The 26871-nt window shown below is 42.2% G+C and overlaps 1 long non-coding RNA gene across 1 annotated transcript in view; it reads left to right on the top strand.

Moving 5' to 3' along the window:
- Positions 1–15354, top strand: part of LOC309531402 — a 62454-nt gene extending 47100 nt beyond the window's left edge. Inside the window, exon 3 of the long non-coding RNA XR_014219298.1 lies at positions 15287–15354. This is a non-coding gene — a long non-coding RNA (uncharacterized lncRNA). The remainder of the gene's footprint in view (positions 1–15286) is intronic.
- Positions 15355–26871: the final 11517 nt, after the last annotated feature.

The following is a 26871-nucleotide window of genomic DNA, read 5'->3' as shown; positions in this document are numbered from 1 at the left end:
TGATTTTATGTCTTGCCTTATATCAGCAGTATGACGTGAATATTTGCATTATGGATATCTGAAAAATTCTAGTCACTGCTGATTAATTCTCACATTCTTATCTCTAGCTGAGTGACTCACCTGTGGACCTACTTCTGCTCCTATAAATTAGAGACTGCTATTCTGGTTGCCTCTTCACAAGCTTTTCTATTTGAGTTGGCAGTGGTGGGCTGAGCCCAGGAGTGAATTGTATGAACATTTTTGGTCTGGGTAGGGAAACTCAAGTAAACACCCTTATGTAACTGGCATTGCCATTCCTCACTTATGATCCTAAACAGTTTTAGGGGGAACTAAATTTCACTGAAATCACTGGACAGTTATTTCAAGTGAAAATGTTTCATAGCAAGGTGTAAAGTATTTTGGCACACAAAGTCCACAATGTTGGACTTTAGGGGGAAGCTCTGAGGGGGTTAAATCAGTTTCAAGGCCTAGGACTGGTGCCAGTAATATTGTATCTGGACAGGTTTAAATTGAATTTTAGCCACCAAATGTACATGTTCAGATCTCCAGAGGAAGCTGTTTTTTCATGTGGGTGAGGTAGACAGAGGCAGCTGTTCAAATTGAATCCACGGCATCAAACAACTTGTGAGCTGATTGAATTTAAAATTGGAATTTCTTATTCCTTGATTTTTGCCTCAAAATAGGGTGAGGGGGTGCAGGTGGCTGATAAACAAAACGATATCACTCAGCCATAAGGTTAAAAAAACCCAAAGCAACAAGAATGTAATCTTTTTGGGGGGAGAGGGAGGAATCAACAATGAATTATAAAACTACTTTCTCAGCTGGTGAAAAATCAGCAGAGGTCTGTTGACCTTAAAAGGAGAAATACTGGTTTACATTGAATGAGGATAAAGCTTTAGCAGATTCTGTGGCCGGCTAAGCCAGCTCTAAGAACACCATATTGACTTCAGAAGTAATTAAATTCATACTAGTGAGCAGGAGAACTGCAACTGGTAAAAAAGGGAAGCATATACATATGAAATCAAACATTAATGGTAATGCAATAGACTCTATTCTACACAACATTTATTAAAACACAGTGTTTGAGAGTCAGGCTAGACATGATGTGACAAGACCCTCATCCCCACAAAAAAACCCGCCTCCTTATAGCCGTGAACATGCAGGATTATTGTTATGTTCTGCTGCTGCTACAGTGGCAACAACAGCACCACCTTCTGCCCTTCTTGGCCGGCCATGATTTTAGCAGTATTGTGGGGGGAGGCAATACTGCTTGTATTTCCATCCATCGTGGTTGTCCATGATCTATGCAAAATGCACTGCTGCAGACCCAATCTATATGAAATCTACATTTCAGAGATCTACAAATTTTATAGAACTATAGGCTGGGTTTTGTGGATTTTATAGTTCTTTAGGCCAGGGCACTGAATTTTGTGCAAATTGAAGTGGGCAGCTGCTGTGGATGGAAATCAAGCTTTGTTTCCATTAGCAATGAAGCCTTAGCCTACTGCTAAGATGCCCATCTAGGGGCCCAGAGCGAAGGGTAGGGAGTAGCAGCAGAGGTGGACCAGGGCACCAGGGGGCTCTTGAGAGCCCCTGGGGCCCTCAGTCAGTGCCTGGCCTGGCCAATCACTGAGTTTGGTGGTCCTGGTTGGAATCTCCAGCTGTTTCAGTAACGCATCAGCTGAAACATCTGTCAGAAGAAACAGCAATATATCACTTCCATGGCAGCCTGCTCAACATGAAGCAAGAGGAAGAGAAGGGCGCAGAGAAGAGGCAGTGGCCTTGGCCACTTTTTGCTGTGGTTCCACCCACAGCCAGTTCGCTTAACTCCCATTGCTGGCATGTACCACCCCCTAAAAGAAATTACCCAACAGATTAATATTCAACAGAAATAACACTGTCTTACCCATTTGTGGGGTTTGTTGCTATTTATGTGCTTGCACCTTGCTTTCTTTTGAGAGGTTCATTATAGTTATTTCCTGCTAAAATGTATTTTTATTGTACTGATTTTTTTCCTTGTAAAGGACCCTGATCATTTTAGTAAAGATACAAATATCTATAAGCAAACCAATCAACCAACAAAAAAGGGTGTGGTGTTCAGTTTTTACATAAAACATTGTGCATTGGATGTATGATCCAAGTTTCATTCTGATATCTCTGTTTTTCAGCTGGGTTTTCAGATCGTAGAGAAGCTTGCTTTGACAAAAATCTTGCATGAAGCATTTAAATCAGCAAGTAAATGCCAACAAGTGATTTGGAGGAGGCTGTTTGCCATGCCAGGCTGGCCAAGTCCTCAGAAATGTCCTGCCAGCCACTTCTTTTTACTCCTGTTCCATCCTTGTTCTGTCCTCTGACTCTATCCTTCCTGCTTTCTAATATATACTTCTTTCTGACAGAGGGGGAAAGTGTGTGCAAAGATTTTACATAGGAGCAACCTTGCACACACTGTGTTGTTTCAATAGCCCAAAACGTTTGTTTTGAAAAGAGGTTATGGTGGCTCAGTGAAAGAAGTTGGGCTGGTAAACGAGCCAAGCATTATTCCCACAGGGATCCAATTTCCCCAAGACTACCAATCTTCAACCTTTTCAGTTAAGATGCCACATTTACTGAGAGCCAGTGTAGGATAATGGCTGGAGGGTCAAAGTAGGGCCTGGGAGACCAGTGCTCAAATTTCTGCTCAGTAAGCCTAACCTATCTTTTAGCCTGTCTTTTAGCCTAACCTATCTCACAGGGTCGTTTATATAAGTAATGATAAACCATCCCGCCACAGAAAATAAAGCAAGGTGGTATGCAGATAACAACAGAATACAACAATAAAAACATTGGTAAATACTTGGTTTAATGTGGTTTGCAATGACGATAAAATAGAGCTTGTGGAAGACTATCCATGTCCCCTCAAGCTCCTTGGAGGAAAGGTGGGATATACCGTATTTTTCGCCCCATAGGACGCTCCATCCCATAGGACGCACCTAGGTTTTTTTGGGGGGGAAAGGAATTCCCCCCTTTATTTCCCCCCCAAAAGCAGGTCAGGGAAACCGAACCAGGTCGAGGGACAGTGGGATGGCGGCGCTGCACCTCCCTGCTGTCCCCCGAGCTTGTGGGGCTGGCCGATGTCTGCCCGGCGGCAGGCTGCTATCCGCAGCGTGGGGCGCCCTGTGGGGAACTCCTGCAGGGCTCCCCATGCTGCGGATGTATGCCTGGCGCGAGGGGCGCTCTGCTTCAGGGTGCCCCGCCCGCCGGGCGGCAGGCTGCTATCCGCAGCGTAGGAAGCCCTGTGGGGACCTCCCGCAGGGCTGCCTAGGCTGCAGATGTGTTCCCGAAGCGCCAGGCGCTCTGCTTTCAGGGCGCCCGACGCTCCGGGAAGCAGGCTGCTATCCGCAGCCTAGACATCACTGCGGGACCTCCCGCAGGGCTGCCTAGGCTGCGGATGTGTTCCCGAAGCACCGGGCGCTCTGCTTTCAGGGCACCCGACGCTCCGGGAAGCAGGCCACTATCTGCAGCCTAGACAGCCCTGCGGCAACTCCCGCAGGGCTGCCTAGGCTGCGGATGTCTTCCTGAAGCCTGGAGAGCGAGAGGGGTCGGTGTGCACTGACCCCTCTCACTCTCCAAGCTTCAGCGAAAGCCTGCATTCGCCCCATAGGACGCACCCAGATTTCCCCTTCATTTTTAGAGGGGGAAAAGTGTGTCCTATAGGGCAAAAAATACGGTAAGTGAAACAAATAAATGCAATACTTTTCATGACTCCACCTTTCTGAAGACTAGAGCTGTGTGCAGATGGCCCCTTGAAATTCTCTACCCTATTAGTGGGCAATAAACTGGGGGAACCGTTTCACCAAATTCCTCCAGGGGAAGGAGAAATTTCTCAAAGATTCTTGCAAGCTGAGATCAGCATTGACAGTGGCAGTAGACGGCGCCTTTCTCCTCCCTTCCTAATTCTGTTTGTTTGCTGCAACAGCAAGTGATAGGAGGACAGTGTATATTGGCAACTTGGCCATCATTTTGCATCCTCAATGCTCCGGGGGCATTATGTGTAGGGAAATGGCAGCTGCCATGGAGAGATGCAGATGCTGCTGCTCTTCCTTGCGTTCTTTGTTCCTGTCATATCTTTTCTCCTTGTTCCTCCTGACCTCACTACAGCCAGGCCTAGCCCTCGGCCTTATAGCTTGGATTTAGTAGAACCTAGCTTTGATAAATGGTTTTGTCCAGATCTCTCACATACACCCACCACCTTCATTTATAGTACAGTACAGAGTAGTCGTGTGCCAATAGCTCATATAAATCTTGCCAATAATAAAGGCATTGTTTAGTTTGCACTGTTCTTTCAGGTGAGAGACAGCCCATGCCTCAAAAGGGCTTACAGTGTGTTGACAAGACAGACAAGCAAACAAAAGTAGATAGGCAGTTGCTCAGAGTTTCATTAGCAATGGCTTATACAAAATCAGGACATCAGGAGGGGAGAGAGAGAGAGAGTAAAAAAAAGATCTCGCGTTTGAGCTACCTCTGCCTCCAATGCTGTTTCATAATGTTTGGACTGGCACTAAGATTGGCAGCTCATTCATGTGCTGACAGGGATTTAGAACTTCGGCTACCAAAGTTACTGAAAGGTAGAAAAATAAACAACAGGCCTGGTAATCATGTGCTAAAAAGGGAGAGGAAGGCTCCTTCACCTCAGTTTTGTTACTCCCCCAGGGAAGGAAGTGAAGATGAGAGAAGATTGTCTGCCCACCCAGCTTTAGCAAGGCTGCTCTTTTGTAAAATGTCATGGATTTTCTGGATTTACATCAACAAAGGGATGGATATATATATATATATATATATATATATATATATATATATATGCTTTCGTATATATTTCGTATATATTTGCTTTCGTAGATTTTCACGGGTACAGGAATGCAGGTTTTGGTGTCTTCGGGTGTCTTCCCGTGTAAGAGTCGGGGTGTCTGGGCGATGTTTCGACGAGGTCTCACTCGTCATCTTCAGGCTGGTGCTTTCGGCTTCAAAGCCGAAAGCACCAGCCTGAAGATGACGAGTGAGACCTCGTCGAAACGTCGCCCAGACACCCCGACTCTTACACGGGAAGACACCCGAAGACACCAAAACCTGCATATATATATATATATATATAAAATATTTCATGGGAATTATGTTGGTTTCTGACACATACAATTTCTAAAACATACAATTTCATAAAACAAATAAAGTAATGGCATAAGATGAAAAATCATAGAAAAAAGTATTGTTTCTTCTAGGCAAGTTAGCAAACATGTCTCCCTCCATTGTCAGGGCTTGCCCAGAGGTGGCTTGTGATGGTCCCCAAACTGTATAAACTACATAAATGCCTGCTAATTTTGCATAGTAGAACAGAAAGCCTAGATTTTGGCTCGGCCAATTTCTGTCCTGTGCTAACTTGCTGTGTTCACAAAATGGTATCTGGGTTGTTGCGTTTGTGAGCAGATTTTTTTATGCATACGCACATGTCAGGCTGCTGCCAGCGACTCCCATGGCTTGCTATGGTTGCCCAGGAACGTACAAAGGCAAGGAATGTTCTTACCGTCCACTTTTTATTCAGTATTTACAGAGAGAGGCTATAAAACCCAGCCTCTTGGATAATGGTGGTGTCCTGTGTGAATCTTCACTGCCCCATCTCTTCTACTTCCTCATTCGTCAATCTCAATATCTCTCCTATGGATGCTGAGAAGTGCCCCCTGTCTTTGAATTCTTTGCTCTCCTGCTTTCAAGGATCACTGGGTTCGGTGTGGGGTCTGGAATGCTTTCTAAAGACAGCTGTTGCCCCCCGCTGCTTCCTCTTCTTCCTCCTCTATCATTATTTCCCAGCTTTTCCCATCATCTGACTCTGAGCTGTAACCTCCCACAAACCCCTGTTGTAAATCTAAACTTTCTTCCTCTTCTCTGGAAGGGTCAGGCTGGGGAGGTGGTCACCACTTTTCCTCCTCTGCCCAGTCAGGACACAAAATGATTATGAGGTGGTCCAAACTTTAAAAACAAAACCCACACACACAAAAAAAAAAACAGTACAGAGAGAAAGATGGCTGGTTCTTACAATTCCTTAGGAAGGGACTACTCATTAGTTACACCCACCCACCCACACATTCCTGTATTTTTGCATCCCTTATCTTATGGTTCAGTGTTGTATTGTGTGTCGAGGTCCCCAAGCCACCCCTCAAATGATTCACAAATCACACATAATTTTTGTTTAAGGTTTTTGGCATAATTTTGGCCACAACTTTATTAAAATACTTAATCTGTGAGTGGTCGCTTAGGCATTGGTTAAGACTATCTGTCCCCCCCCCCCCCGCCTGGGACAGAACTGACTTTCCAAACTCCCTCAGAAGCCAGTGAAGGGAAAACAATATTGGGATCAGTTGAGCTGACTTACAGGCCCTCACCGTTCACCCAACCTGCTCCCCAGGGCTTGCAGGCCCTGGTCCCATTTCAGGGATTTGACGAAATCATGGCAATCCCCTGGATTCCTTTAACGGAATTCCCTTCCACACCACCATTGGAGGGGCAGGCCCAGCCTATCCTTACCCCTCCTCCACCAATTTTTATAACCAATGACTAACCGCATTGGTTACAAGTTGTGACGAATTGCTAAGTAGTAGGCAAAAACCAAATGGCACCAGCCAATCAGCCAAATGGACAAAATTCCTACTAGGCCCCTGCCCCAACAGCAGACGGCCCCATGACAGGCATAGCAAGGTCAACTGGAACTCAGGGCGGGCGGGCGGGTGATCCGACGCACTCAGCGAAAGAGAAAGCAAAAGCTGAGGGCCCCAATATTTAAAGCCTTTGGTCCCACCCACCATATTGCAACATGCAATTTGCCCCAGCAACCTGGCCATCCAATCGTTGCCCCAGGCCAGCTCACTTTTACCTGCCTGGCAACAGAGGGTTGGGTTGGCAGACCCCACCACAACACGTGCTCTCATTTCAGGGAGAACACGCTTTCTCATCACTGAAATGGGCAGATGTTTTATGGAAAGTCTTCCACAAGCTTAACACTTTTATGATATAATTCTCAACATTTGTGGCTTGAGTTCTTGAAGTATCTCCTCTACACATAAGGCATTTTCCTGGTTTTGGGTTGTGATATAGATTGTATTTATCTGTGGTTGCTGGCTATTGACCAGGGAGAAGTTGGATGAGACTTGCCTTAGTTTTAATATACACACAGCTAGCAGATTTTGCCTATATATTGGGTGTGGAGTAGAGACCCAGTCTACATACAGTGTACTACTGGCATCCCTTATCTCAGAGCAATCCCTAATGGCAAGAGCCCCTCTGAAAGTGTGTGCCCCAAATCCTTTAAGACCCTAGGAAAGTGCATCTGCAACAAAGTCTGTATCATAATACTCATCTGTAGACCATCGTCTTTTGACAGTGATTTGAATGGGAATTCACAGTTCCTACTAGAGTCACTAATTACACTACTTGTCTTACATTACTACAACTGGATTAAGACCTCTGTCTTAATTTTTTAGACAAAGTTGAGCAGTCTAAGGTGAGCAGGTCATCCTAAGAATTATGCCTATATCTGTAACAGATATTAATCAAATGGAAGCTTTAATTCCCGTTTCAAGCTTTGGGACCAGAATATATTAGTAGCATTGTGAGAGAAATAATGGAAACACACAAATAAAGCATATAAAATAGCTGACCTTGCATAAGTGTTTGCCTTTTAGGCAACATCAAAATAGGTCCCCAGATCTGCTTCCCAGGGCTTTATTTTAAAAAAGAAGTTTGAAGCATCGTTTTTAGCTTGACTAAAATTGTGATATTCCATTCTCTGAAGAATAAGCATAAGAAACACGCATCATGGCTGACTTAACAGTGACTTTGACTTTATTTCCGATGTTAAAAAAAGGAAACTTCAAAAATTTCCCACAAAGACTGGGATGTTTTCCACTATTTTTAAAGAACAAACAACAAAAAACTTCTCCCTGCTCTACTTTATCTAGAGGCAAAAGAGCTCTCTGTGTATGTGACAGCTGAATAAAATCCTCTTTGAGATGGCAAAATGGAACCCGCAAGTACAGCTCTTTCCAAGCTTAATATCATTGAACTGCTACTACCTCTTTGTTCTTTCTAAACCTACTTTAGAAAATAAAAGGGGTGGGGAAAACGAGAGCCTGTGCATATGATATAATGAGGTTTGGGGCTGGTTTCCCCCCTTGCTGATTTATGAGAGCAAGGAAAGTTTGTGAAAGATAGAAACTGTGAATCCCCTCTATTATGATCACGCCTTTCTTTTGAGGTGGCAGATGTGCCCTACAATACTTTCCTCCCCTCCAGATGCCTTTCAAGCATTTTTCCCCAAGTGCCATATCTATAATAAATGCCTTTCCAACAGCTTAAATGCTCCTCTCTAGGAAAATGCAAAGTCCTGTGCTTCCAGGGTGCAAGGTGACCCACTCTACCATGGAAAGGACAAACCAATGGGAAATCATTGCTATTAAAATAGAAATATATACAGGTTTTAAACCTGTCAGTTTAAGGAGAGGGAAGCACGATTCCCTCCAAGAAGAATAAATGTTATAATACCACACCACACATACAAATTTACAAGTGCCTCTCCTCCTTTTCACTGGAAGTTCCACCTTTTGATATGAATAAATATAAAGCTTATATCAAATTATATAAATTTAATATAAACTTTGTATATATATTTGGAAAAAAGTTTCTTTTAGGGTATTATGTAGCTTATGTATGTGACCATCTCAGTGTTCCTGACCTGAAGGAACAGGTTTTGAGTCCCTCTTGACCTACAATGTGGCTCTAAGTTGATGATGAAGATAATGATGAAGAGCTTGCTTTTGAATGTAAGCCAGTCCTTTCCCTCTTGGTGATAATTAATATGTTTTGAGTCCTTACCATGCATCTGTTCCGATGCCAGATAGGCTCGTGTTTAAAATTCTCCAATGTGTTTAGTTATTTTCATCCCTCAGCCAATAGAAAAAGGGGTACAAACAACTCACCATCCTGTAGTAGAAGAAGAAGAAGAAGAAGAAGAGTTTGGATTTGATATCCCGCCTTTCACTCCCTTTTAAGGAGTCTCAAAGCGGCTCACATTCTCCTTTCCCTTCCTCCCCCACAACAAACACTTTGTGAGGTGAGTGGGGCTGAGAGACTTCAAAGAAATGTGACTAGCCCAAGGTCACCCAGCAGCTGCATGTGGAGGAGCGGAGACACGAACCCGGTTCCCCAGATTACGAGACTACCGCTCTTAACCACTACACCACACTGGCTCTGTAGGAAAAGGTCCCCCATTATTATGGAGCTGTGGGGTCCATTTTGCTCTTGTGTCCTTTATGCATCTTTCCCTACCTATCACCACTATATGATTGCCCCCTCATTTTCCTCCTCATGTGTTCACACGCTTTCCCCACCACCACCACCACTGCCCTGTTCTCTTTTTTCTTGGCCACAGTTCCTCTGCTTTCAGAACTTATTGTGGTTAGCATAATGCATTTGCTGATAATAATGCTGATCATAGTTCAAATGAGAGCCTTCAAGTACCATCCTAACCATGATTGCAAACTGTGGTTTGTGGCTAATTATGGTTAGCGTTAGGATTGGAGGACACATAGCACTAAACATGGTTAACTACAAAGAAAATGAAGGCAATGGAGAGTTGCATGCTGCTGAAGAGCAGGAAGAGATGCAAGGAATAATTGAGTGCCCTAAGTCTCATGGATGATTCTGTACATGTCTGAATCCCACCTGGTGTCTGCACTTACTCCGTGTATCCTCTGGCTACTTAATATACAATTTTCACATTATCGAATACAGTGCAGGTTTAATTTAGGGCTCTGAACAGTTTGCAATCTTATCATTTGATACAAGGAAATAGGGAAAGAAACCCATGTATGTCCTTCGGCTACTACATAACAATTTTCACATTATCAGATACACTATATGTTTAATTTGAGGTTTAGACCAGTTTACAGTCTTATCATTTTTTTACAAGAAAGTAGACATTTAATTAACAGATCCATAAAGGACACACATACTGCAGCTTTACCTCACCTCTCTGAGGACAAAGTTTAATTAAAGTATTGGGCTACAGAAATTGGTGCTGATCTACAGATTTTCCCAGATGGGTCAAACATAATGATCATTTGTAAAGCATATGAATACAGTATTTGTGAAATTATCAAGGTAGTTCTGTTACCCTGACACACTCATATGTTATTGTTTTATATCTGAAGAAGCAATTTTATGATTCATCGTGTGGTTAATTCCAGCAACACAACAATATGGAAGTTTTTGGTTCTGTTTTACTCTCATAGTTACATTCAGTGCGGGAATAAAACCCATATTGTTCTAAAATGAAAGTGCTTCAATTGCTCTTTTGCAACCGTAAGTGCTGCTGAATAATTGGGAATGAGTTTCCAATAAAAAAAGACCCTGAGGTGTTTTTATTAGGAACTTTAATGGAAGAGAATTATCCCAAGTGGGAATTCTAGGCTGGATTTGCAAAGTCTTCGTTTTGTATCGTTCAGTCAAGCTGAAAGGAACATTGCTGCTGCCGACACAAATAATAATCATGCTTAGACAGTGGAGCTTGGAAAAAGTAATTTAATTAATTTGCAGCAGATTTAAAATGGGAAGCAATTTGTGTGCCAGTTGCTAATGGTTTGTTTACATTTTTAACAATCAAACACGGTGAACAATAATTAATAAGTTACACTACACTACATCTTCTACCTACACATTTTAGTGTGTTTTACAAGTACTATTTCAGGCTCACATTATCTGTGTGAGGTCTAAGAGTGACAACAGGAAGACCAGGCTTAATTAAAGTCCCACAGAATCACATATCAGCTAACCAGCATATATATTAGGCTGTTTTGGTTTCATTTGTTTGCAGTGCATTTGGAATATTTCACCTATTTCCTTCTACGCTCTACGCTTTCTACGCTAATATTGTCAACAGCACTGGTTCATGGAAAGAGAACAAGTTTACCTCAGCATGGGCAACCATGAGCAAATGAGCAGCTTATCCATTGTCTTAAACTGCAGACGAGCCATGCCAAAACACACACCCCCCAAGCACCATTCTGCATGGTTACCCCTCCCCCAAACATCCCTCTTCAGCAAATGGGGAAAAAAATGGCAATCAAAATTTAGCAAAGCGGAGAGGAAATTATCATGGATCAGATTCAAAGGTTTTGTTGTGGTTTCCATATTTCTGAAGTGTCTGAGAGATTTTGTGAATGTCCTTTTTTCTTTCATTCAGAAACGTGTATAAAAAACATGTATAGGGAGAATAGCAAGTGAATGGAGGAGCTGGGAGTCTCCAGGTATCTACAGTGGGCCCCTGAGCTGGTGTAGGAATTGGCATGGGCCAAATGATGCTGACCTTTGGGACCAACCTTGCAATCTTTCTTTCTCTCATATCCATATAGACTGTGTGTCTTCTTCTTTGGTGATCACTCATAGCTGAGTAAGATTGTCTTCCATAAACACGGTTTTAACAATGAGTCCGTAAGTGACTGTGGAGGCCAAAAAGCTTGGCCTATCACTCAACATCCAAAAAAAAAAAAAAGAAAGAAAAGAAAAAAGACTGTGTGTATAGTACTGAGTACACGCTATGCCATTAAAACATATTTAAAGCACATTCTTCCCCTCAAAGAGTTCTGGGTTGTTAGTTCTGTAGTTCTGTTCTGTAGTTAGCTAAGGGTTGCTGTGAGCTGTAACTCTGTGAGTGGTAAGTTATAGTGCCCAGGACACTTTGAGGGGAAGAATATGAGCTCTGAATGTGCTTCAAAGCTATAGTGTACTCAGTCTCTATCAGACTTCATCATGCACAACAGTATCCATTTCACTTGTCTTACTTTCCTCTATTTTTATCCTTTCTATTTTTCTCTCTCTCTCTTTCACACCCACATCCACCTTTTCCTGTAATGTTGTACTTCCTGAGGTGCCTTCAAATGCATGTAGAGCATATCCTTGGTCATTCCCTCTTAGTACATAATATTGCTCTCATCCATCTCTTTGTAAATCATCTTAACGATTGCCCGGTTTGAGCACATTACTACAGTCCACTTTCACTGCTATGGCTTCAGAAGTGCTAAGATTCAAGCGGTTGAAAACTGCCACAATCTGCTATGCAAGCACACCCAGTGTGAAATGTGTCCTGTGCTATTTATAATTCAATAGAAATAATACAGTTGTTGAAATGAAAGTCAAATACAAAATCACCAAAGAAAATTACATTATATGCAAAATAACACAGCCCAGCACATCTAGCTGCAATTTAATTGACCAGATATTTTATGAAATCGTGATATTGAACAAATTTCTTCTTAAGAGTGGTCTGAAAAAGCTAAGAACAATGTGCAGGATCCAAACTTTTCTGCCTCTGATGGAGAAGGGAATACTTTTGCCAGTTTCCCCTTCCCTTGCAGCATTTACTGCCACCTCCCACACTGTTCCAGAAATTAGAGGATTCTCAAGAACAGTGTGGGAAGCAGTGCTGAGAGGGTGAAGAATTTGGGGGAAGAGCTTTTCTCTCTCCTGTCACCAGGATCCCTCTGCTGGATCAAAAGTCTTCCATGGAAAGAAGGCATCTTCTATCCATGGACGCAGGTCGTGATGTGGTCTAAACCACTGAGCCTAGGGCTTGCCGATCAGAAGGTCAGCGGTTTGAATCCCCGCGACAGGGTGAGCTCCTGTTGCTTGGTCCCAGCTCCTGCCAACCTAGCAGTTCGATAGCATTACAAAGTGCAAGTAGATAAATAGGTACTGGTCTGGCGGGAAGGTAAACGGTGTTTCTGTGAGCTGCTCTGGTTTCACAAGAAGCAGCTTAGTCATGTTGGCCACATGACCTGGAAAAACTGTCTGCCTACAAACATTGGCTCCCTCAGCCAGTAAAGTGAGATGTGCACCACAACCCCAGAGTCATCTGTGACTGGACTTAACTGTCACGGGTCCTTTACCATTTTTTATCCATGGAAGATGTTGTCTAGCTCTAATCTCGTGTTTCTTTCATTATGAGTTTGGGGAAGGTTGGGGAAGTGGTCAGGTAAGGTTTTTGTTTTTTAAGAGGAAGACCAAAGGGATGAACTGGATGCAATAGCTGCATCTAAGTGAGAAACAAGCAAGAAGGCAAAAAGAAGGTGGTGCTAGAGAGTTGCTGTGTGAGTGAGCTAGAATGTGGAGGGAGTTGTTGTGAGAGGTGCAGCAAAGATGTATCTTGCTCTGTGCTGGATCCAAAGTTGTGACTAATGGAGATGCAAGTTCTTTTGTGGGTGTTATGCTATGAGCCTCTCCATCTTATAGTCAGGTTGTATAGATGTATAAATAAAACAATTCCTCTTAAACCATACATGGTCTACACTGTCCTTTCTGCCAAGGAAACTGAGCCTCTGGTAAGCACACAACCCTGGAGTCTCACACTTCTCAGTGATTAGGGTGGCGTGTAACAATAATAATAAACAAAGTAGCTTGATTGCAAGTACTGGTGGTACTGGTTCTTAGGGAAACAACCCATGACAGGGTGATCAGCTGTTTATAACACTCAGAGTATTCATAGAAATGGAGTAGGGGCTGGGGAAATAGCAATGGATCAAATAGATAATGAATAGGTCTTTGGGAGTAAAGTATGTATCTCTAGTCCAGAGATTATAATAATCTTAGGTGGGTCTAATAGGAAAATTATGTGTTTTCCAAAAGCAAGAAGGATTAACCCAATACTGAATAAATAAAAGCTGCATTCATGGTGACAATCCAGCAAACAACTTTAGGCACATCTCACACATGTCTGTCAAAATTTTAGATATTATTCTTGGAGTATCAGAATGGAGCACTTGCTCTGGCCATGTTGCAAACTATGTTTGTAACTGGCTGAGTTACAGATGTGGCATATAGTATACCATGGTGGGCTGTTTGAGAAGCACAAGCCCCAATGCCTGTGGTATACAGCATGCGGAGCTAGTTCTGTGGTTCTCTGGGTTTTGGCCAGTACATTTCAGCAGAAACTGTGATAATCACATTTGTTTCTTATATCCAAATGAGAACAAAGGACTGATGCCAGAACCTTTATCACAAAGGGCTGCTTCTCATACATATATAATCCCAAATGTCAATTTATTAAAAACAGATTGTAATTTTCCAGTTTTACCTTTATAGAAATTGCATTCTTCTGATGGCACAGTCTCAATAAACTATGAAATTCATGCTTTTTGAAATTTATTTTACAAGGTATGTGTAGAGGGTATTCATTCATTTATTTGTTTCTTCATTCATTAAATGGGCATCTCAATCTTCTGAGCACAAACAGGAAAAACACACTCTGCAAGACAAGTAGATCAAAACTAACCTCTGTACAGTTCTATACCACTTGTCTCTAGCTGCAACAGGAAATTATCTTGGTAGCCATGCAAAGGCTACCCCAAGCCTTAAAGGCAGGGCTCAAGAGGTCCTTTATTCATTCTGCTCTTACAAAATCCTTGGACAACTCTGCAACAGAGATTGCCTTCTAGCATCCAAATGAGGCCAGAACAACAGCTTTGATAATTGGTGCTCATTAAAAAAAGCAGAACTATCTGATGATTCTAAAAGAAGATGGATGTTGACCAGCTGTTGTTGGACTACAATTCCCATCTTTCCTGACTATTGGCTATGCCTGCTATAGCTGATGGGACTTAGAATCCAGCCACATCTGCAGAGCCAAATGTTAACAATTTCTATACTAAAATATTTCTGAAAAATATTGATGGTTAGGTTACCTTTTCAAAACACACAGCCATGCTCAGAACTCTCATCGATTAATTTTAAACAGTAATGCTTAACATCAGCTTGCATTTTCAAAAACCCTTAAATCCAATGGTGTGTGTGTAATGTATACATCTCCAGATGCTATGTTTGTTTGTGCATGTATTCACATTTTTGCAAACTGGGATAATTTTTGCAGACCCCCCCCCCCGTCCCATTGTCTGAGCTCAGTATCACACCATTGTAGAATGACAAATTGGAATGGCAGCTGTAGGCTATCAACAGCAAACACTGGTTTGGATCAAAATATCGTACACTCAACTCATTATTGAAAGAGTCATTGAGAATGCCAAGGGAAAAGATTCTCAGTCACCCTAAGCAGCTTGTTCCTTTGAAGAACCATTCTTACAGTTAGGACTCCCCCACCCACACCCCACATGTAACGTAAGTCAACTGTCCTCCAATGGAAACCCACTGCTTTCATGACCAGAGGTAATATTCACGGATATTGGTCAACAACTGTTCTCTTTCATCTCCCTGACAGACTGTTAAATATTTGAAAACTATCAATATGGCAGTGTGCTTTGGGCAGTTATAGTGCTGATTATGCAGAGAGCTTCATAAAACAATCCTGATTGGCTTTGGATTGTACAGTAGGCTTCAGCAGGTAATTGTGCATCATTTATCCCAGCTAGCATCTTCAATACCATTCAAGGCAATATCACGAAATTAGCTCTAATGAGTGATTTAAATGCTAATTGACTAGTTTTGTATCAGTAACATGTTTATTTGAGAAATTTATAGCTTACATTCAAATGGATTCTATCTCATGAGGGCTGCAATTTTATACTCGCTAAGCTGGGCTTACTTCTGAGTAGGCATACATAGAAATGCAGTGTAAGACAAGTCACAAGACTGCCGTAATAAAACGAAACTCATTATTTGAAAATGTGATCAGAACTATTCCAAGGGAAACTATCCATCTGAAAGTTTTGCTTCTTTTGCTTCTTTCACTCTTTATAGTACGATTACGTTGCTGTAACCTGTCCTGAGACCTACTTGTGAAGAAATCTTATAAAATAATAATAAAAAAGACAAAATTCTCAGTTTCAGAGCACTGAAAGGGACTTCTCATTCTTGAGATAAACACACAAGGATGGCAAGCCAGGATTATTTCTGCAGACACCCATGGCTGGATCACAGAGTCTTCTGTCAGTGAAAGGATACGGTTGGAAACAACGTATGGTCCTCTTAAGATTCAACAACCTTTGCTTCTTTTCATTTTATTTCTTGTTAACCAAACATAGTTCAAATATTATTTAAAATCTGGTTGCAAAAGTCAGTTACTGGGAGCTGCAGGAGGTGAGAGTGTTATTGCTCTCAGATCCTACTTATGTGCTTCCCATATGTTCTTACACTCACCAACATGGAAGGATAAATGCTTTTTATCCCCATCTTTTACAAAACAATTCAGAAAGTTTTCCATATAATTAAAGAAGGTGTGATCGTGAAGCAGTGAAGAAAAAGATTGAGTAGTCTCTGTAACTTTGCAATGGTTTATTATTATTATTATTATTATTATTATGCTCCACAAAGAAAAAAGAAGTGATTTATGACTTTTAGCCTTTTGTGCGCTGGACCTTTATTGAGCAACTGAACTGAAATAGGAATTGGAGCCTTTGTTCCAGGAGTATAAGCTGAACAAACAAAAGACATGGCTTATGAGAAGACTTCACAACTTGAAAGATGGTGGAGAATTTAAGACAAAGAACTGACCTGACTTAAGCAGTTTGGGCATTCTGCATTTGCTCGCCACACGACACAGGCAGACATTAATCACCCAGAAAATAGATGAAGATGAAGTCCCAATCAACACTTATAGCCAGAGTTCAAGACTGAAGAAACACTGCTACCTCAAGTTAGAGTTAGAGACAGTAAATTATTTCAGTCCATATTGAACCATGGTTTCTGTGGGCTCCCTCTGTCTCTGTGTGTTTTAAATCAAACAACATTATTCAGCTTGCCTGCTCAATACATATGTCCTGCACAATATGCGAGGTAAAATAGCAAAATAGATGTAGAGAGAGGAGAGGAAATGGGTCAAAATTCTCTATGGTGGCTCATGAGGGGAGCTGGCAGATGTGGCATCCTCCTAGTGGCATTCGATGTGCTGGGACGGAAAAGGAACACAGATGGCACCTGAATGTCTGCTGCCACCTCCTCTGATCTCACCAGTGGCACCATACCCTGTCCCATTCTGACTAGCACATCATTGCCACGGGGGGGGGGGCATTGTGACCCCCCAAAAGCTTCTGCTTATAACCCTTGGGATCCAAATTGACTTTTTAGACATGGTTGTAGAAATAGCAGCTAAAATAGTAGTTGGATATAGATTCCTTAAGGTGTCATTCTTGCATGACACATTTGTCTTGTCAAACAAGCAACGTCTTTTCAATTTTGTTTTACCCAGGCATTTAAAATACCGTTTTAAATCATGGATGCTGATATTTCAAGTCGCACTGCCATTGCTTATTTTAGCTTTGAATATTATTAATTTTTGTATTTCAACATTATATTTTTGTCTTTGCCATATTGTAAGTGATCCTGGCAGATTTTTTTGAAACGATGAATATAAATTCTTTTAATAAATAAATGCCAGGGCCATGTGAATAGACAACCCTTTATAAGTAAAGTTATCACTTGATGCCATGACATGGTCGGAAACAGGGTCAGTCTCATTAAACCCTTCAGTTAATGTTAGGTAAAGCCTATTCAGAACAATATTATCTGAAGAAATGTCAGTTGCATACAACAGACCCCAGTTGTTTAAACCAACATCAGCCACTTATTGGCAGAGTGGCTTAGTGGCTAGAAGGTTTGCAGTTTTGAGTGTTGTGGAAATATGTAGCAATAATAATAATAATAATAATAATAATTTATTTATTTATACATACATACATACATACATACATACATGCTGTAATGAGTATGGGTTGCTCGTGCGTACATTGCCGCCTCTCCTGGCTATGTTGCCTGGTTAAACCTTTCTGTCTGGACAGCCCTTCACTTCGTGGCTGCCTCAGTCACTAGCAGAATCCGTCAGTGGGCGTTTCTTAAACCTTTTCCAACATAAAAGTTGTTTGACGCCAAGTCTCCTCCTACTCTCCCTGCGCGGAAGCCTTCTGCGCAGGGAGGGCGTGGGTAGCGGAGGACCCGTGCTCTCCCCGCTGGTGTCCGGTGAAGAGTCCTGGAGCCCTCTCGCCGATTCCCCCATCTGCCCCCCTTTATCCCTGGTGTTGCGCTGATTTGCTTCCTCATCTGCAGAGCTGCCTCTCTCCCTGCTGGGCCCTTCTCCAGCATCATTTGAGAGCCTTCCCTCCGCCTCTAGCTCTGATGTCAGTTCCCTGACACATGCATACATACATACCCCACCCATCTGGCTGGGTTTCCCCAGCCACTCTGGGCGGCTTCCAGTAAAATACTAAAATACAATAATTTGTCAAATATTAAAAGCTTCCCTAATCAGGGCTGCCTTCAGATGTCTTCTAAAAGTCAGATAGTTGTTTACTTCTTTGACATCTGATGGGAGGGCATTCCACAGGGCAGGCACTACTGCCGAGAAGGCCTTCTGCCTAGTTCCCTGTAACTTCATCTCTCGCAGTGAGGGAACCACCAGAAGGCCCTCGGCGCTGGACCTCAGTGTCCAGGCAGAACCATGTGGGTGGAGATGCTCATTCAGTAACAATTTACTGTGCATAAACAACTTGTCCCTAGGTAGAATTTTAAGCAGCTGTTACACTTCTGTTTGCATGTGTGAATCTGGGTTTAGGGATCAAAACTGGATTTGTTTCAGTACTCATCTTGTTCCTGCAACTAGCCTTGCAATAACTGCTATGCACCAGCCATAAAAAATGTTAATTCTTGACAGCCTTGATCCCCGCTGTGCCCTTTAGCAAAATGGCATGCAAATCCATGTTGGAGAATAGCAGAAAGAGCCTTTGTTTTCTAGGTCACTTTTCCTGGTGTACTTATCATGACAACCCAATACATGATGAGAATAGAGTCTGCTAGCTCAGGGAAACAACAATGCAACATTTCAGGTAGTTTGATCTGTGGACCAGATTAAGAAAGGGTCGGTTAGCTTCAAAGTTGGATAGCGGATATGTGTAGACTTGAGGGCATGAGCCAGTGAAGGTTAGCTGCTGCTTTCAATAAAACGTGAGTCAAATCTCATACATTCTTGTTTTTGTTGTTGACACCAGTCTGTCTCAAGAGACAATGGAGTGTGAAGTCAAACCGACGGAGTTCCTGCCATGGCTGCAAAGACTGGTAACTCGTAACTGCTGTCTCCCACAATGGCTTTGCTGTATTAGCAACACCAAAGTGACCTCTCTGGGGTGCAAGACAGGGCATTGTGTATGGAGGTCATGGGCGGCCTAAATGACAAGACCCCTCCTTCTTGGCCTTGCTGATGTGGTCCAAATGAAAGTAGAACAATACATTTGGCACCAGCTTGGCACCAGGAGTTGCTAGAAGGAAGCATACAAGATGCTACCCAACTCTTTAGGGACTCCACTCCAGATTTGTGTTGGATTTGTTCCTTAACCTTTTCTTCTGCTGAAGATGTCAGTGCGTATGGTTTTTTCCCTCGGAGTTTACTCTCAAAGGCTGTCTCATGAATGAGTATAGCAACAAGGCAGCAGAGGCTTAGGATCAGCATTTTCTTTCTCCTAGATGGGCTACCTTCCCAGGTTGATGAATCCTGTCTGCTGAGTGCAAGTGCAGCTGGCATATATGCTCCTGAATGTGTCCTTATTGGGCAGACTGAATTTAATTTTTGTGGGCTTTTCCCATTGTCCCATGTGGGCTTCTTGTCTGTTGGCCTCAAGAGAAGATCCCTCCTCCACATCGCCCAGGGTCGTGCATGGCCACAATTCTGCCTGCTGCTGCACATGCTAAGTGGGCTTTACTCCTAAATAAATGCACATAGAACTACAGCTTTAGTGAAAATTTAGCTTTGTTGGATTGTGCCTTTGAGCAAACCAGCCACATTTATTAAACAAGAAAGCCAATTCCAATAAAAACACATATCTCTAATTAGCATGGACAGTTAGTCACACACACACACACACACACACACACACACCTTTTTTAACATTTTGAAACCCAAACATAAAGGGTTTTCTAGTGGATTTGGTGGGACAGAATCAGTCTTTTTAATATGTGTCAAGAGTTCAGACTGACTCATATCAATCATATGGCACTCACAACATGCATTTGGACACACTGAAATTCACAACAGAAGGCAGCTGTTGACTTTAGTACATTCAAAATGGGTTTCAACTTGGTGAGCAACTCTACTGAATTTGTCTGCTACAGCAGAAACAAGTTGGTTCGTTAGTTTTTTGCCCCCTATCTATTCTTTTCATTTTTCTTTCTTCTGCTTTATATTCCTCTGGTCTTTTCCCATTAACTTGAGTAATGTGAAGACCGGGATATATCGTGGGATGAGACCCATATTCTCTCTGTGTGTATTCATCCTTTATTTTGTCGAAGGATCTTTCAAGATTATCGTTTCCTTTCCCTTTTCTTTCTTTACTGAAACAGATGTGCAATTGCTGCCCATTTGTTGTAGGGGAATGTGATCAAGGATGAGGGGATATGAAGGTTAGCTTTTTAATATTTGTAAAGCGTTTAAACATTACTTGCCCAAGCCTTTGTAATGAGGTGGAATGTAAACAGAATAAACAGCTCATCCATGCACAAGGCAAACATGCTGAATGACTCTCTTAATAATATGTGCTACAATGTAAGTTAGGTGACCATAAGCATCTCAACAAAAGCACAAAATCCCAACATTTTTGCCCTAAACTGAGAGTCGCTTCCAGCCTTTCTAAAAATGCAGCAGCTGGTTTTTCGACCATTTTCTAATGAGGGCTAATGTAGTAGGTGGTCTGTTTGAGAGAGTGGCAGTATCTATGCTGTTTTGTTCCGATCAGACCAGATGTCTGTTGTTTTGTTAGAAATTAACTCTGTAATTGTTTAAAAAAATACTCAGCTGATCAAGGCCACACATGTGGCACAGATGCAAACCAACGGTTCTGTGGTAAACGTTTTGTAATTAATGACTGGCATGGCATATATGCTTTCTATTGAAAGCTGAGTGCACGCTCTTAAAAAGAGATGTGGAATTGCTAAAAACATTAGGAATCGCAATGAACACTTGCCAGTTCAGTAGATTTGCCATTTTTATGACTACGCTAAGCTGATTTGCATTTAACTCATGACACAGCAATGAAGACAAAAGAAAGGAAATAAATGCCAAGTAATGTTTGCTAATTTGAAACGATGCCTGCAAAACAATGAGTGGACTTTTTATATAAGTAAGTCTGCAGGAATTCAAACCTGCCAGACTGGTGGAAGCATGATATATACTCCCACAATGTTGGAATGTCGTGACAGAGTGCTAAACATGATAGAACAGATGGAAGGACCAGCACAGGAAGACAGACTAGATTAGTTATCATCCACTTGCTCCTTCCACTACCTGAACAAGGGAGGAAGGAGTGTTAGCACAGTCAAAAACTGCAGGATCAGTTTGGACATAATGCTAAACCAACCATGGCTTAGTGCCAATGCACAAGCATCTGGGAATTCAAAATCTAGGGATGCTGCACCCACCACCTCTTATGTCTTGAAGCAGTCTCATTTTTGTCTTCTTCATTCCAGTATTCACCTTCTCCATTATTTCATATCATGGATGATATTGCGCTAGAATGGTCATCTTCCCCCCCACTGCCACTCCTTGATCCAGGATTGTAAGATTTTGTGGAGTAGCAAGAGCATCTGCAAGCTCTGCTCCATAGTTCTTGCTGTCCCAAAAGGCAGAAAAGTTGGACTGCACCAAGAAAGCACCATAACTCAACAACAGGGGTGAGTGCTTCATATGCAGAATTTCCCAGGTTCAGTCCTGACATCTCAGTAAAATGGTGAAGGAGCAGAAAATAGGAAAGACATTCCACAGTCACAGATGCACCGCCAGCCTGAGTATACAATTCTGGGCCAGATGGTCTGGTGGAGGGTTAGGCAGCTTCATACTGCTTCCACTTGATTGAGCCAAGTTTTTACTTACTTGAGAATGAGCTTCAGCAGCCACTTAGACAAGCCCAAGAACTTTAGCAGTGTGGAAGCAGCCTATCTGTCATACCTTTCCAACCACAGCATCTGGTTGGCCAATGTGAAGACCTTTGACTTGATCTAGCAGGGCCTTTCTTCTGTTTTTATCATACATCTTCCACCATTAAGCACTGCCAAACTTATCAGCCTATGGATTTGTTCAAATTCCTCCTTGACTCCAAAGGCAACACTTAAATTCAGAATTCCCTACTCTGAACCTTACGTCATTGGAAAGAACCTCACCGGTGCTGGTGCTGACAGATATCAGTAGCTGTCTGGGATGGGCAAAGGGGAATGTGGATGGAAATTCAAGGCATTTCACAGAGACACCAATGCCCACAGACTCTGTGACCCAAGATCAGGCACTCCCCCATCCTCAGAAAAGGGAATATATTCAACTCTTGTCCATCTCCTACTGCAGGCTAGTAGTGGGTGCTGAATCATTTTTGCTCATTTTCTTGCTAAAGCACAACAAATTTTCTTGCTAAAGCACAACAAATTTGTTTGATGACACACACACACATATGCACACCAGGATATTTTGCAGTTTTGAAAGTGACTGGCAAAATGCATTCAAAACTGTGGGCTGGATGAATGCACATTTTCCATTTAATCAAACACCCCACAAGCAAAGCAAGTTGAATGTTGATTATCTTGTAACCAGCCCATAAGCAGATCAGATTGAATGTTCAGTAATGGTTGAACATAGTTTAACCACCCTGTAAGCTTTGTGCAAGCAAATCAGGATGAATGCTGAATAAAGTAGAATGTAGTAGTGGAATGGCAAGGAGAAATGTGTTAACTGTGTGCTTCACAATTGCAGTAGTACACACAACATTTCAAGGAGAGGTGTGTGCAGTCATTAAATCCAGTTTCTAAGGCCATTGCAGCAAAGCATGTGTGTCAAACTAGTTTTCAGAGGCACTAGAATTGTCCCACTGAGTTTGGAGAATGGATCATACTGTATATAGTTGCATGTAAATCCTACACTAGAGTAGCACAAATCATAGAAGAATTGCACAAAAGCAAGGCAACCTTGATCTAATCGCATTATAACACCATTAAATCTGTTCTTTGCAGCAAGTCAGTGCTCCCCAGTCTATAGGAAATTATTCATTTGTAGTCATAGCTTTCATATAATTAATGGATTGTTTTGAATTTATACAGCACGTCTACTCCAATACTGTATTTATTATGATACAATTAGGTGTATATTTGACAGTTTTATTGCTAAACTAATCCTGAAATGTGGAAGTCAGAAATTAAATGGAATAACACATGCATTATACTTGTACTCAAAATGCTTCTACATGCACGCAGCTATCGTGATATATGGAAGCTGAAAATCATCAGGGAACCTAGTCTTTTCCCATCACATTTCCATCCTGTAATGGCTGAAATTATACATTCCAGAAGCAAATTTATAGGCCTAGAATTGTGGCCTTTTGTTAGGGTTGAACCAACTAAATCACAGATCACTTGTGTGATGAATAATTGGAGGTAGGTTCTACAGGTTATAATTTAAACATGGTTCAGTGGACTGTATCATTCCTTGTGGACAGTGCTGGTTGCCAGTTGGGTACTTGTAATGTTGAATGGTAGCTTCAGTTGCATGATAGCTTTTGTTGCATAGATGCCACATGTCTATTCCAGGGAAATGACAAACCAGGGACTTGTGGAAAGAGGGTAGATCTAAGTCTCAGAGTCCAGGCACATTCTGTATCTAATGTCCAAGGAATAGACCAGAGGGAAGACTAGTGCCCGCAGTCTTTCCCTTGGCCCACATTCAAACTCATGCCCTCTGGCTCGCCTATGATTGGCTAAAGTCGTGGGAGAGCACCAGCAGCCCCCACAGCCAGCAGAGGAATGATGTCCTTTGCCACCCATGCAGGGACCAGATGGCCACTACAGGCCACACAGGCAGCAATTATCACCTCCTTCCAGAAATTGGGAAGGTGACCAGTGCCTGTCATCTTCTGTTGTCTGTTGTCCATGTGCTGTTTATGGGTAACATCATCCATCTTTTAATTCTTTACCTTCAAACAAGACTCCGACCTGGTAGTCATCAAATAGAGAATAAACTAGAATACATGTCTGTCCTAAGATAATTTCAACCTCAGGAAGAAGAGTGGAGAGAAGTTTTCCCCTTTCAGGTATTTCCTCAGGATTCAAAATCCACAGAGAGCTGTCAGAATAGAATTTCCTTAAATACACATGTGGCAACTTTGCCAGAACAACTGTAAGTTCGCAACAGTACTCCTGGGTCCATTAGCTTTCTTCTGTCCAACCCCAAATTCACAAGATATTACCGTATATAGAGTCTGCATCAGGAGCCATTGTGGAAAGCACTGGGGATCAAGCAGTGTTGCCAAATCTTGGAATAATTGATTGAATACCAACAACAAAGTGGGTGGGCTATTTTTGACACTTGCTTTTCTAGAGATTGGTTTGAAAGACTGTTTTAAAATGGTTATTTTGTCCTCATTACCCACCCACCCCTTGACTAGTATGGTGATTTAAGGACCTAAGTGACTCTTGTCCTTAGAGTGCTGCACACCGTGGATGGGACTGAGACTGCAAACTGCGGGGGAAATTTGCTGCAGTCTTTAGTGGAATGCAAGTTTCAAAGTATGCAAAGTGGCAAAATCAACATATGATAAAATACCGAGGCTTGGGATTGGAAGCATTTAATAAGCGGGAGAAAAAGACATGGGAGGAGTCTTTGCAAATAAGTATATAAAGACAGAGTGCTTATTAAATATATATGAGACATCTGAGTTACAGGAATGGCCAGAAGCCAAGCTGTGATTAGATTTATGCTGTTAAATGGTGACTACATTTCTTCTGAAGGCCAGGCTCTGCTTTATGGTTTTGCAAAGCCAAGTTAAACAGAAGGGTGGGTGTGGGTGTGCTTCTCTTTATATCTTGGGGAGGTGCTCAGAAAAAATACAACATTCCCATGGATGTCAAAAGAGTGTAGCAAATATGGTTGTCACCTACTTAAGGAAGGGGGGGGGGAAACATTACGGCTGGTTTGTGGATCTCTGAAGTACAGGGCTTGAGGGAATAAGAGTTAATGTCCCACTTGGCACTACTTCCACCATCATCAAAGCAGCTATCTGGGGCTGCTTTTTTATGGAGATCCTTGCCACAAATCACCTGTTCTTCATCCCCTGGCATGCAAGCGTGACTGATGTAGCCCTCACTTTTGAAGCTGCCTTATACTGCGTCAGACCATTGTTCCATCTAGCATAGTATTATCGATTCTAACCTCCCTCAACCCGCTGACCCTCAAATGTTCTTCACTACAACTTCCACTATCCTCAGCCAGCATGTCAAATGGTCAGGGATGACAGAGTACCAGGCTGAGGAAGCCTGGTGTGCTCTGGTGGACCACTGCTCTTCAGGCAGATCTCAGGGGTCTCTCCTATTGCAATATGTCACCCAAGGGATACCAATAACTTTCTGCATGCAAGCAGCTTTGGCATCCCCCATGAGCATTTTAATAGGAACTGCCAGGCCTAGATCTGGCATGTTGCAGTGCCCAATTCATTCTCACTGGCATTCAATCTGTTTTGTGCCATTTTGTGTGGAATTTGTTGTTCAAAGGATGCATGAAAAGCCATGCATTTTATTTTATTTTGCACTGTAAAAGTAAAATATGCACTTTTAACATAAGACACACACTTTTTTATGCTTTTTAAAATTCATTCATCCATAAAAAAATACATGTTAGACTCATGAAAAGACCTCTAAGCAGTTTATTCCAGCCTGCATCTGTAATGAAACTCTTTTTATATGTGGAATTGTTTTTGAATGTTTTGATTGTTTTTATACAGGTATATGGACTTGCTTTTAAATGTTTTTACACTTGCTTTATGGGTTGCAACTATTTCATTTGTTTTGTAAGTGTGTATTTTATTGTTGTAACCTGTATTACAAACCTTAGAAAATGAACATAAATAAGTAACAATGAAACTCTTCCTTCTTTTTGCCTATGATCCTGTCCTGCCTCAATGGGATCATGGTTGGGAGCAGAATCTAGTATTGCCTAGAACAGGGGTCTGCAACCTTTAAGACAAAAAGAGCCACTTGGACCCGTTTCCGAAGAAAAACAACAACCTGGGAGCCGCAAAACCATTGTGACGTTTAAAGCATGCGCGCCGCTGCCCTCTGATCTGACAGCGGGCGGTAAGGTGACATTGGGACGGTGCGTGACTAACACACGCACCGCCCCCATGCAACATCACAGCCAGTACAGCGCCCGCCACAGTGGGGAGTGTCGGGGCGCACAATGCGCCTCCTCCCCTCGCTAGTATCCGCCCCAGAGCCGCGGCAAAGGTGTAAAAGAGCCACGTGCGGCTCCAGAGCTGCAGGTTGCAGACCCCTAGCCTAGAATCATATAATCACTGAGATGAAACGTTAAAATCTGTGCTAGCGAGAGGAAGGGAATTCCTGTACATTATATATTCACCATTCAGTCATGTACCCCATATATCTACTAACCAGCCTTCTTAGATACAGTCAGGCAGCATGGGGGGGGGGGTATAGTACTGTGAGATGCACCACACTAAAAATGTATGCATCTATGTAAGGTACATTTGGAGGAGAATGGATCGTGTGCTCTTTTTCAATCCTTTACCTTCTTCTCCTAGTTGCTCATATCTCCATATATGCCATGGAAGTGTTTTGCACATAATAACAATATAAATCACTGAGGCTTGTTACTATCTGCTTCCTTGATACAGATTTTACAGAGGATGAGCCTGGAAATCTCACTGGGGAGAGGCTGCTGCTGTGTTTCTGAATAGTAAAATATACCAAAGTCAAGAGCTGCATGAGAAAGAGAAATATGTAGCTTCTGTAGACCTTTCTTGTCTGTGTTACTATCAGCATAAATCCTGTGTGTATAACATACTGAATTAGAATGATGAATGTTCACTTATTAAGAGA

Source organism: Podarcis vaucheri (genome assembly GCF_965113315.1).
Source record: "Podarcis vaucheri genome assembly, chromosome: 4".
Taxonomy (NCBI): Eukaryota; Metazoa; Chordata; class Lepidosauria; order Squamata; family Lacertidae; genus Podarcis; species Podarcis vaucheri.
The sequence above is the reverse complement of the archived record's forward strand: the minus strand, read 5'-3'. Positions and strand labels throughout refer to the sequence as shown.